Source organism: Tenrec ecaudatus, chromosome 2 (genome assembly GCF_050624435.1).
Source record: "Tenrec ecaudatus isolate mTenEca1 chromosome 2, mTenEca1.hap1, whole genome shotgun sequence".
In the NCBI taxonomy this organism is placed as follows: Eukaryota; Metazoa; Chordata; class Mammalia; order Afrosoricida; family Tenrecidae; genus Tenrec; species Tenrec ecaudatus.
The window spans coordinates 4,891,402-4,900,409 of record NC_134531.1 but is presented as its reverse complement, the minus strand read 5'-3'; the positions used below and the strand labels follow the sequence as shown (position 1 = coordinate 4,900,409).

General features: G+C 44.7%; 1 pseudogene; it reads right to left on the bottom strand.

Moving 5' to 3' along the window:
- Positions 1-608: 608 nt before the first annotated feature.
- On the bottom strand, positions 609-985 carry LOC142440693 (microtubule-associated protein 1 light chain 3 beta pseudogene; annotated as a pseudogene).
- Positions 986-9,008: the final 8,023 nt, after the last annotated feature.

Genomic DNA, 9,008 nt, shown 5'->3' with positions numbered 1-9,008 from the left:
CCCTTCCTGAAGGAAGTGGCAGGTGCTTGGGATGCATCTCTGATCAGAAGGCTGGAACTCTCTGCCCTTTGGGCACTGAAAGTCTAGTGAAGGAAGACAGTGAATTGCAAGATCATACGTGAGTGCTCTACACAATGTTCTAGAAGCTGTGGCTTGCATTTTCAGCTGCTAACCACAAGGTCGGTTTTTCAAACTAACCAACCATTCTGTAGGGGAAAGACAAGGCTGTCAGCTCCTGAAAATATTTAGCTACAGAAACCCTATAATACATGGCTATGAATCAGATTTGACTGGATGGCACAGGGGCTATTTAGTTATTATTGTTATTGTTTTGGGTCTTTTTTAAAAACTCCAATGTCTATTTTATTGGCAACTTAAAATGCAAAACACTTTATTTGTAAACCTAACATCTGGGTTAAATAAGAATAGCCTGCTGAAGCTGAGGACGCGCACTGCGCGAGGGAAACACGCTACAACTCCCAGTGGGCGGGACACCGCAGCGGTGAGGGCCTGTGCTTAGAGGGGCTGACTGATCGACCCGCGCTAACATCCCTTTCCTTCCCCGCCCCTTAGTAAGGGTGACAATTCTGGAGATGGTTTGGTCGGTCTTAAGCAGCCGGCTTCATGCCAAACGTCTCCTGGGGGGCGTAGACCATGTGCAGGAAGCCGTCTTCATCCCGCTCGCTCTCGTACACTCAGAAATGGGCGTGGACACGCTCCCCATGCGGTGGCCGCGAACCAGCGGGAAGAAGGCCTGGTTGACGTTCAGCTGCAGGCGCCTTCGTATGATTTTGATGAGCTCGCTCATGTTGACGTGATCGGGGACGAGGAACTTGGTTTTCTCCAGCACAGGAAGCTGCTTCTCACCCTTGTATCTTTCTATTATCACCGGGATTTTAGTAGGATGTTGTTCTCAGATAAGCCGGACATCTTCCACTCTTTGTTCGAATGAGCGGCGCTGCTTGAAGGTCTTCTCAGACGGCATAGCGCAGGACGGTGGCGGCGGCGTCAGACGGTAGCTCGGGCTAGGACCTATTTTGGGTCTTTTTAATAAAATTTAACAAAAAGTAAAATCGGGGTACTTTAAGGAGCCTGTGTGTGCTCAGCTCTTTTGAATCTGGTTTACACAGCTTCCTGCATCAATATACTCAGAGGTGCGGCAGAATAAATGCCTGGTGATCTGCTTCTAAAACCTCAGCTACTGAAAGCCCTATGAAGTGATGGAAGTCTTAAGTCTGAACTGACTTGATGGAAATGGTTTGATAAGGAGCTGATAGCATTGGCGACTGTGTAACACCACTTGGTGGGATTGAACAGTAGAATTGTATATGAATGGATATATTGGATTGTGTAAGATATGGCACTCACAAAAATATATATTATAGGGGGGAAAATGGTCCCTTGGGTGTAGGGTGGGGGAGAGAGGGGATAAAGGAAGTTGCTATCAAGGAGTTCAAAAAGAAAGAAAAATGTTTTGAAATCGATTGTGATAGCAATTAAACAATTATGCTTCATGTGATTGAAGTATGGAATCGTATGATATTTATAAGAACTCCCTATAAAATGATTAAAATTTAAAAATAAAAAGGAAATAGGATTTATGTAGAAGAGAGAAATGAACACATCAGAAAACATTCTTGAGGGACAGGAAAAAAACGAGGAGCAGATACCAAGGGCTCAAGCAGAAAGCAAATTTTTTGAGAATGATGAGAGAAACAAATGTACAAATGTGCTTGACACAATGGATGGATGGATGGATTGTGATAAGAGTTGTACAAGCCCCCAATCAAATGAATACATAAAAAAGAAAGAAAGAAAACATTTTTGATGGAAGTTCCTTTTGGGGTTAGTTCCATACAAAGTGTCCTCTCATTACTACACTATTATATGTGATGGAAAATGTCAGAAAATCCTGATTTCCACAGGCATTTGGAACCATCCAGTGCAGTTAACTGGTTGGTAATCAATCCAGACTGAAGTTGCCACTATTGACACCTGCATTCCAATGCATAGCAAGCCTGTGGGACAGAGGAGAACAGCTTCCTCTGGGTTGCCAAGACTTGAAATCTTTTAAGTTGGTAGGGCTTAACACAGCCCCTGCTGAAAATGCAATTGCGAAAACTTAATCATGGAAATTATGTTCAAGACAAGTGACCCCATCTTGAACCCCCATCAAGGAGGCCTGTCGCACAGCTCGGAGGGGCTCGGCTGGTAGCCCGAGGTCAGTGGCTTCGCCCTGCCATCAGCTGCTCTGCAGGAGGAGATGGGCAGCCTGCTTCTGGAAGGTTTGCCATCCTGGACGTGCTATGGGATACCTGGGCTGTGTTCTCTTGGACATGCAGGCGTCAGTATTTGGTGGTGAGCAATGGGTTGGTGTGGTCTTCAGTCTTCATCCCATCCTCATGATTTTAGCAATCTGTGCCCTCACTGGTAGTCTCTGGGTTCTTTATATTGGTCACCTGCGCAGAGCAGCAGTGCTTAATAGCTCTGCCCAGCTCAAAACTGAGTGACTGTCTCTCAGAAGATTAAAGTTCCAGATGGTGGGGGTGTTGACCCCATGTGGTTGTGATTGTTCAGGGCTGGCCAGTCAGGTCTGAATCATAGTGGCTCTGTGCAGACCCAAACTGAACACCAACTGGTCCTGGGCCACCATCTCAATTGTTCTTCATTGACATTGTTGCAGCCACTGTGTCAAGGCATCTCATTGAGGGGCCCCTCTCTCTCTCTCTCTCTCTCTCTCTCTCTCTCTCTCTCTCTCTCTCTCTTTCTCCCTCCCTCCCTCCCTCTCTCCCTCCCTCCCTCCACTGTGGCAAGCATGATGTCCTTCTGCAGGGTCTGCTCTCTACTTAAACATGTCCAGAAAATCTCAGCTTCCCCACTTCCAAGGAGCAAGGAGCGTCAGTGTGTCCCTTGAAGCACGAACACTGGCCCTAGCAGTGGACCCTTCTCCTAGGAATCGCTGTGTTTTGGAAGTATCCTCACCTACCCTGAACTTGGCCACTCCAGGCCTCTCACTGGAAATAGTTCCATCTTCTTCAAGCGTGTTTCAGCTCTAGAAGTCTAGGCAAGTCCCACAGAAAAATTTCCCAAGATTATTTTAGCTGAAACTACTTCTTTTCTGGAAGATTTCAGAGCTGAGAATGTGAAACTCACAAGTCCTTCTAGAGCAGTTGGCTTCTCTTGCTAATGGAGGGGCACCTGCCAGGTGGGGAAGTCAACATTTATTTGGGGATGTCATGAGAGATGAGCAAGGTGACTGTACCTTTCAATTTTGGTGCATTATATGCCAAAGGAGAGGTTCAATTAAAAAATATCCTGATCTTCATGCAACTCCATCCATGGAGAGCTCTACTTCTTGGAGGGAGGTGGGCACTTTGGATGGGTCTCTCCTAAGACCATATTGGAGTATCCCAGGTAATTGGTTTGTATCTCCAAACGTGAGAAATGAATAGAGAAAGGAATCATTATGAAAATCTGTAGCAATATCTGTGTTAATCTGGGTAGGCTAGTGAAACAAATTGAGGGAGACTCGTATGAGTGTAAGAGAGAACTTTATATAAAAAGGCAATTGTATATTGAGAAAACATCCCATCCCAGTCCAGATAAAGTCCATAAGCCCATATTAGTCCATATGTCTTATACTAGTCCCTAAGTTCTTCTTTAGACTCACACAGCACATGCAATGATGCTGAATGCAGAAAGATCACAGGCCAGGGGGTAGAAGATCTTGTGGATATAGTGGCAGTGGAAGCATCTCAACATTGGCATGGGTCTCCACATGTCTGCTCCAGCTCTCTGAGCGTCTCAACAGCAGGACAAGGAAGGCAGAGAGAGTTGGTCTGGCTTCTAGTGAGCTTTTTATCTCTGCAGTGCCTCCAAATGAGGTCATCAACTGTGACCCGATTGACAGGCTAGACTCCACCTCTTTGCTTAAGTTGACAGGAGATTATGTAACTACCACAATAACTACACATGAATTCAAAATATTGAATTACCGAGATCACTCTTCTAGCCATAGTTTTTGTTACTTCCACCAAAGGACTTTTTTCCTGATAGTTCTGGTAAGAGGATGGAGGGAGATACTGATTAGATTACATGATTCAGCTATGAGTGATTGACACCTTGGTGGGTGTAAAGAGAGCCATCAAAGAAGCATGGGAGAGATCTCACTACCAGCTGGAGAGAAGAGCCAGCATGAGAGTGTGTCCTTTGGACACCAAAATACCTGCACATAACTTCCTTCACCCAGGACTCAGAGTGGACAGCAGAGGATGGGCAGAGGAGCAGTAGCAGAACAAGAAGCCATCCACCAAGCAAGCAAAGGTGAGTGCGTTGAAGCAGGAGGCTGACTTGTGGAATGGGGTGCCTCTGGGCACTTAATTGGGAGAGCTGGGCCGGCTAATCCATGGAACCATAGTTGAGTGACTTCAGGTTGAGGTGAACAATAGAGGGAGACACCCTTTAGACATTTATTGGTGTCCCTAAAAGAGCTTTCTAACGTAACTTGAGGAAGACAGTGGACCGAACAAATAGTCTGAGGACCAGAGACATCTGACCATGGGCACAACAAAGGAGAAACTGTCTGAATGAACAACTATAGCCTGAGCAGTTCTTTCATGAATTATAATCTGACAACTTCCCCAAGAAACCCCATCATAATGAGTATCTTCTGTGAGATCTGTCTGGCCTTCGCAGAGAAGTAGAGTGCACAGGAGACAGAGCTCCACAGGAGAAATAGTTGGTGTCAGAACAGCATTAAGAAGGATGGGTGGGTAGGTGCATATTTGTCCCCTGCCTTGTGGCAATCAGCTTTGGGAACTGGAAGGGATCAGGTGTAGCCCCCACATCAGTTCCACTGTGAGGTTTATATACTGGGCTAAGCTATCTGTTAGCTACACCCCCAAATAAGTTTTTCAGCAATAGAATCTGGGCACAGATTTAATAGTTATTTTAGGTGTGTTCAGATTTGGGGGGGAATATAGACTAATTTTACAGAAATAGAGATTATTTCATAAATAAAAATAGAAGATGTCTCCATTCATTCTAGGTGTCGTGTGCTGAGTGAACATTTTAAAAAATAAGATGCTGAAAGGGAAAAAATCAATTTCCTGCAAAAATCCCTAGTTATCCCCTACCTGGACGTTGTGGTCTAGTTTCTTACCATTGCTCAGTTTCGCGGGTAAATAACACTTATATTTTCCAATAAATTCCTTAATTATCCAACTTCCTTGTGAAAGCACTTGCCCAGGTCAACCAACTTATCAACTTCCATGTTGGTGTGTGTGCATGCGCTTATGCGTGCAAGGCTCCAGGTGCTAATCGAGCAGAATGACACCGACCAGTGTTTGTGTGCAGAGTGCTAGGGGAACCACACAGTCTCCTCTCCCTCCTGGGTGTGGACATATTTCTACAGAAGAGGCACGTAGGCGACCTGTGGTTTGAGTGGTTGGCAGAGTTTATGCTATGTTTAGTCACCTGAATAAAGGCTTGTTTATATTCAAAAACAATGGTTCCTGGTTGTGGGCCAGAGCTTAGGGAGTGGGGGTGGAGGAGGGAAGGTTCTGGATACTGAAGCTAAGGGAGTCTGGAAATATTCCAGGAGCCACCATAGAGTAGACCAGATGTATGATTCCCCCACAAGCTCTCAGGACTGTGAAGGCAATGTCCTGATGCCTGTGGGATTCTGGGGGAGTCACTGGGTGGTACAAACATTGAAGAGCTTAACTACTGGCCCCAAGACTGACAGCATGAATGCACCCAGAGATTCCTCAGAGGGAAGGCCTGGTGCTGTTCTAAAAGATTAGTCATTGAAAACGTATTGACACACACTTCGCATTGACACACAAGGGATGGCCTGGCCTTCTAAATGTTTATATTACCAGGCTCCTCTTGTGGGTATCCAAACCTACGAGGAAGCTGAGGTAAAGATTTACTATTAAATGACTGAAAAGTTTCACTTTTGTATGAGTTTTTAAAATAATTCCTTTAGAGCATGTAAGGATTACACTAAGAAGTGATCAAATATTTCATTCTCAAAACCGCCCAGGGAAGAAGACGGTATCAAAGCAGATGAAATGAAGTCTCAGACTCTTTACTTATAAAAAGTATCTGGGTATCCTCTTTCAAGAGACATGGTTTGACTCCTGGCCGCCCATGAATGTTTAATAATCTTCACCAACACCACCATTTACACAAAAGTCTTAAAACTGAATGTTGCAGATGAGAATTTTTTCTCTATTAAAACTAGATCCTTTAATTCAATTCTAGACCTTCAAGTGAGCTGTATTAGCACAAAATACAAGGTTGCAATGGAAAGTATTCTTCTCATGGTGGTGGGCGAGGTGCTGATTGGCGGTCTACATAAGACATGCTGAGGGTAAGGCCTTGGACCTGCATTCCTGCTCTGTTATGACCATTGGTCTGGCCTTGGGCACATACCTAGAAACACAAATACGCACATCCATATTGACTTCATCCACGTAGGCACTATCCACTGGCTTACCATCTAATGGCAATGCATCTTGGGTTCGAGAAAGGGATGCAGGTTTCCCTCCAGGATCAGAGACCCTGGAGGAAAAGAATGAAAAATCAGTACAGATTTCAAGGGTGATAGGAGAGGAGTCTGTGAAAGGTGTCGTGGGAATATGCATGTGAGAAATGCTCATGTCTTCTTGGAACTGAGGAATGTCTTGGGGAGATACTTGCCACTTTGGTGGGTAGACACCCCTCCCCCACCCTTCCTCTCTCCAAGGCAAACCAGCTTCCTCAACAGAGAGCATTTGCTCCCTTCTGCAGCTCGTGGGCAGAACTTCAGTCAAGTGCAGGCCATTTGCCTCAGCACGGGTCAAAACAGAGCCTCCAGTGCCCTCTCTTTTCTGAGAGATTGCTACTTTTCAAAACACAGATGTTCGTGGCATCACCTAACAAGAAATGGCAGGATCTGATCTCTCACAATCACAGGAAACAATTTAGCATGTCTTCCCTCTTCAGCCTATAAGAAGGCCATTTCTGTACCTCGCTTTTGGTCTCTTATCCATTACTCTGTACAGAGACCCTGGTGATGCACTGGCTAAAGCATCTAGCTGCTAACAGAAAGGCCAACTGTTGGCACTCACCAGCTACCCCTCCAGAGAAACATGTGGCTACATGCTGCCGTAAAGATAGCAGCCTTGAAAACCCCAAAGGTGCTTACACTCCATGTCATAGGACCTAGACAAACCAGCATGGAGTCAGAGACAATGGACTTGGATATATGCCATTGCATTGGCTATACGCCATTGCATTCTGCTGGTGCAATGTCATAATGGAAAGATTCAGACCGATCACCATGGGAGAGGATGTGGAAGTCTGCCTCCAAAAAAGAGTTCCCATTCAGTGGCGACGTGTTTTTGAGCTGCTAGAACTCAGAGGGACCCAGTGTGCCAGCGAATGAAACACAGCCTTGCCCTGCAGGAGCCTTGAAACCTTGACTCTGTTGAGCCCATTGCCGCAGCCCTTCTCCTTGAGGGCATTTCTCCTCCTTCCTGAGTTTCTGCTTTATTTAGGCCGATGTTCACCCCTAGGGACTGTTCCCTACTGATAACTTGTCCAAAGTAAGACAATGTTTTGCCATCCTTGCTTCTAAGGATCATTTGTGTTGTGTTCTTTAAGGTAGATGTGTTTATTATTCTGGAAAAACCACAACCAAACTTGCCTTTGAGTTGATTCCAGCTCATAATGACCCGATAGAGGAGTTTTGAGACTTTATAAATCTTTATAGGAGCAGACAGCCTCATCTTTCTCTCTCAAAGTGTCCAGAGGGTTTGAACGCCATCAAGTGCTTGCCCAATAGGGCAGGCAGGGCTCCTTAGGCTCGATACCATGATTCATATGCAACTATTCCACGTTGGCCTTTTGTATTCATTGTCCAGCTTTCATAAGTATTTGCATGAGGTGATTGAAAATCCCATAATTTGAGACATATCCTCAAAGTGACGCCTTTGGTTGTAACACCTTCAAGAGGTCTTCTGCAGAAGATTTGCCCAATGCAATGCACCATTTACAAACGGACTTCTGCTTCTGTGGGTGTTGATTGGAAACCACTGTCGACTTCAGACTCTCGACTAATCATTGTGGTGCTTATTCTTACGGTGTGACGACTGGAGCCTCTCCGTCCCTAGCAGTCAGTGTTATAGGTTGCCATGAGTCAGAATGTACTAGAGAGGAAAAGGAAGCTTGGTTTGAGATTTGGGAAGGACCCCTGGTGTTGTAGTGGTTACAAGTAGGGCTACAAACCAGAAGGTCAGCAGTTCTGAACCACCAGGAACTCCTAGGAAGAAAGATGGGATTTTCTACTCCCATGAAGAGTTACAGTCTCAGAAACTCACAGAGAAATCTATGTTGTCCTATCGGGTCACTGTCAGTAAGCATCGAATTATTGGCAGTGAGTTAGTTCTGAGTGGCTGGTATATTCCCAAGTCCTCGACAAATTTTGCCAGGCAATCGGCTGGGATCTCTATTCCTGGATGCCTTTCCCTAACCATCAGAGATAGCCATCAGGTTTATAAAATACTACATATAAAATTTTGCTTAAAGGTAAGCGTTCTGAATTGGCTATTTCTTGAAACATGTGGCCACATTTTAAATGTACAGCCAAACATCGTGACTATTGCCATTAGTGCCGGTGCTTCAGGTTGTAGAAATGCAACTGAAAGAGGTCCACGCTAGTCAAGACTTTACTGTGCTTTCCCCCTCAGGTTGTTCCAGGCTATTTGTAGACGAACTGACTAAGCAGTGGAGTCCTATAAATGTTTAATTGCAGTTGTATCCAATCCTTAGCAGGAGACTCCAAATACCCTACCCCGATAGTTTATTTCAATTGAACACTTTCTTTTTTCTATATTTCCAGAAATATCATTTATTTATTTGTTATAAAACAAATGACATAAACATATTTGGGGATAAATATACTTACATATTGAATGTTATAGAACATATTTAAATAGGCTACGTCACTTTTTCTATGTTTT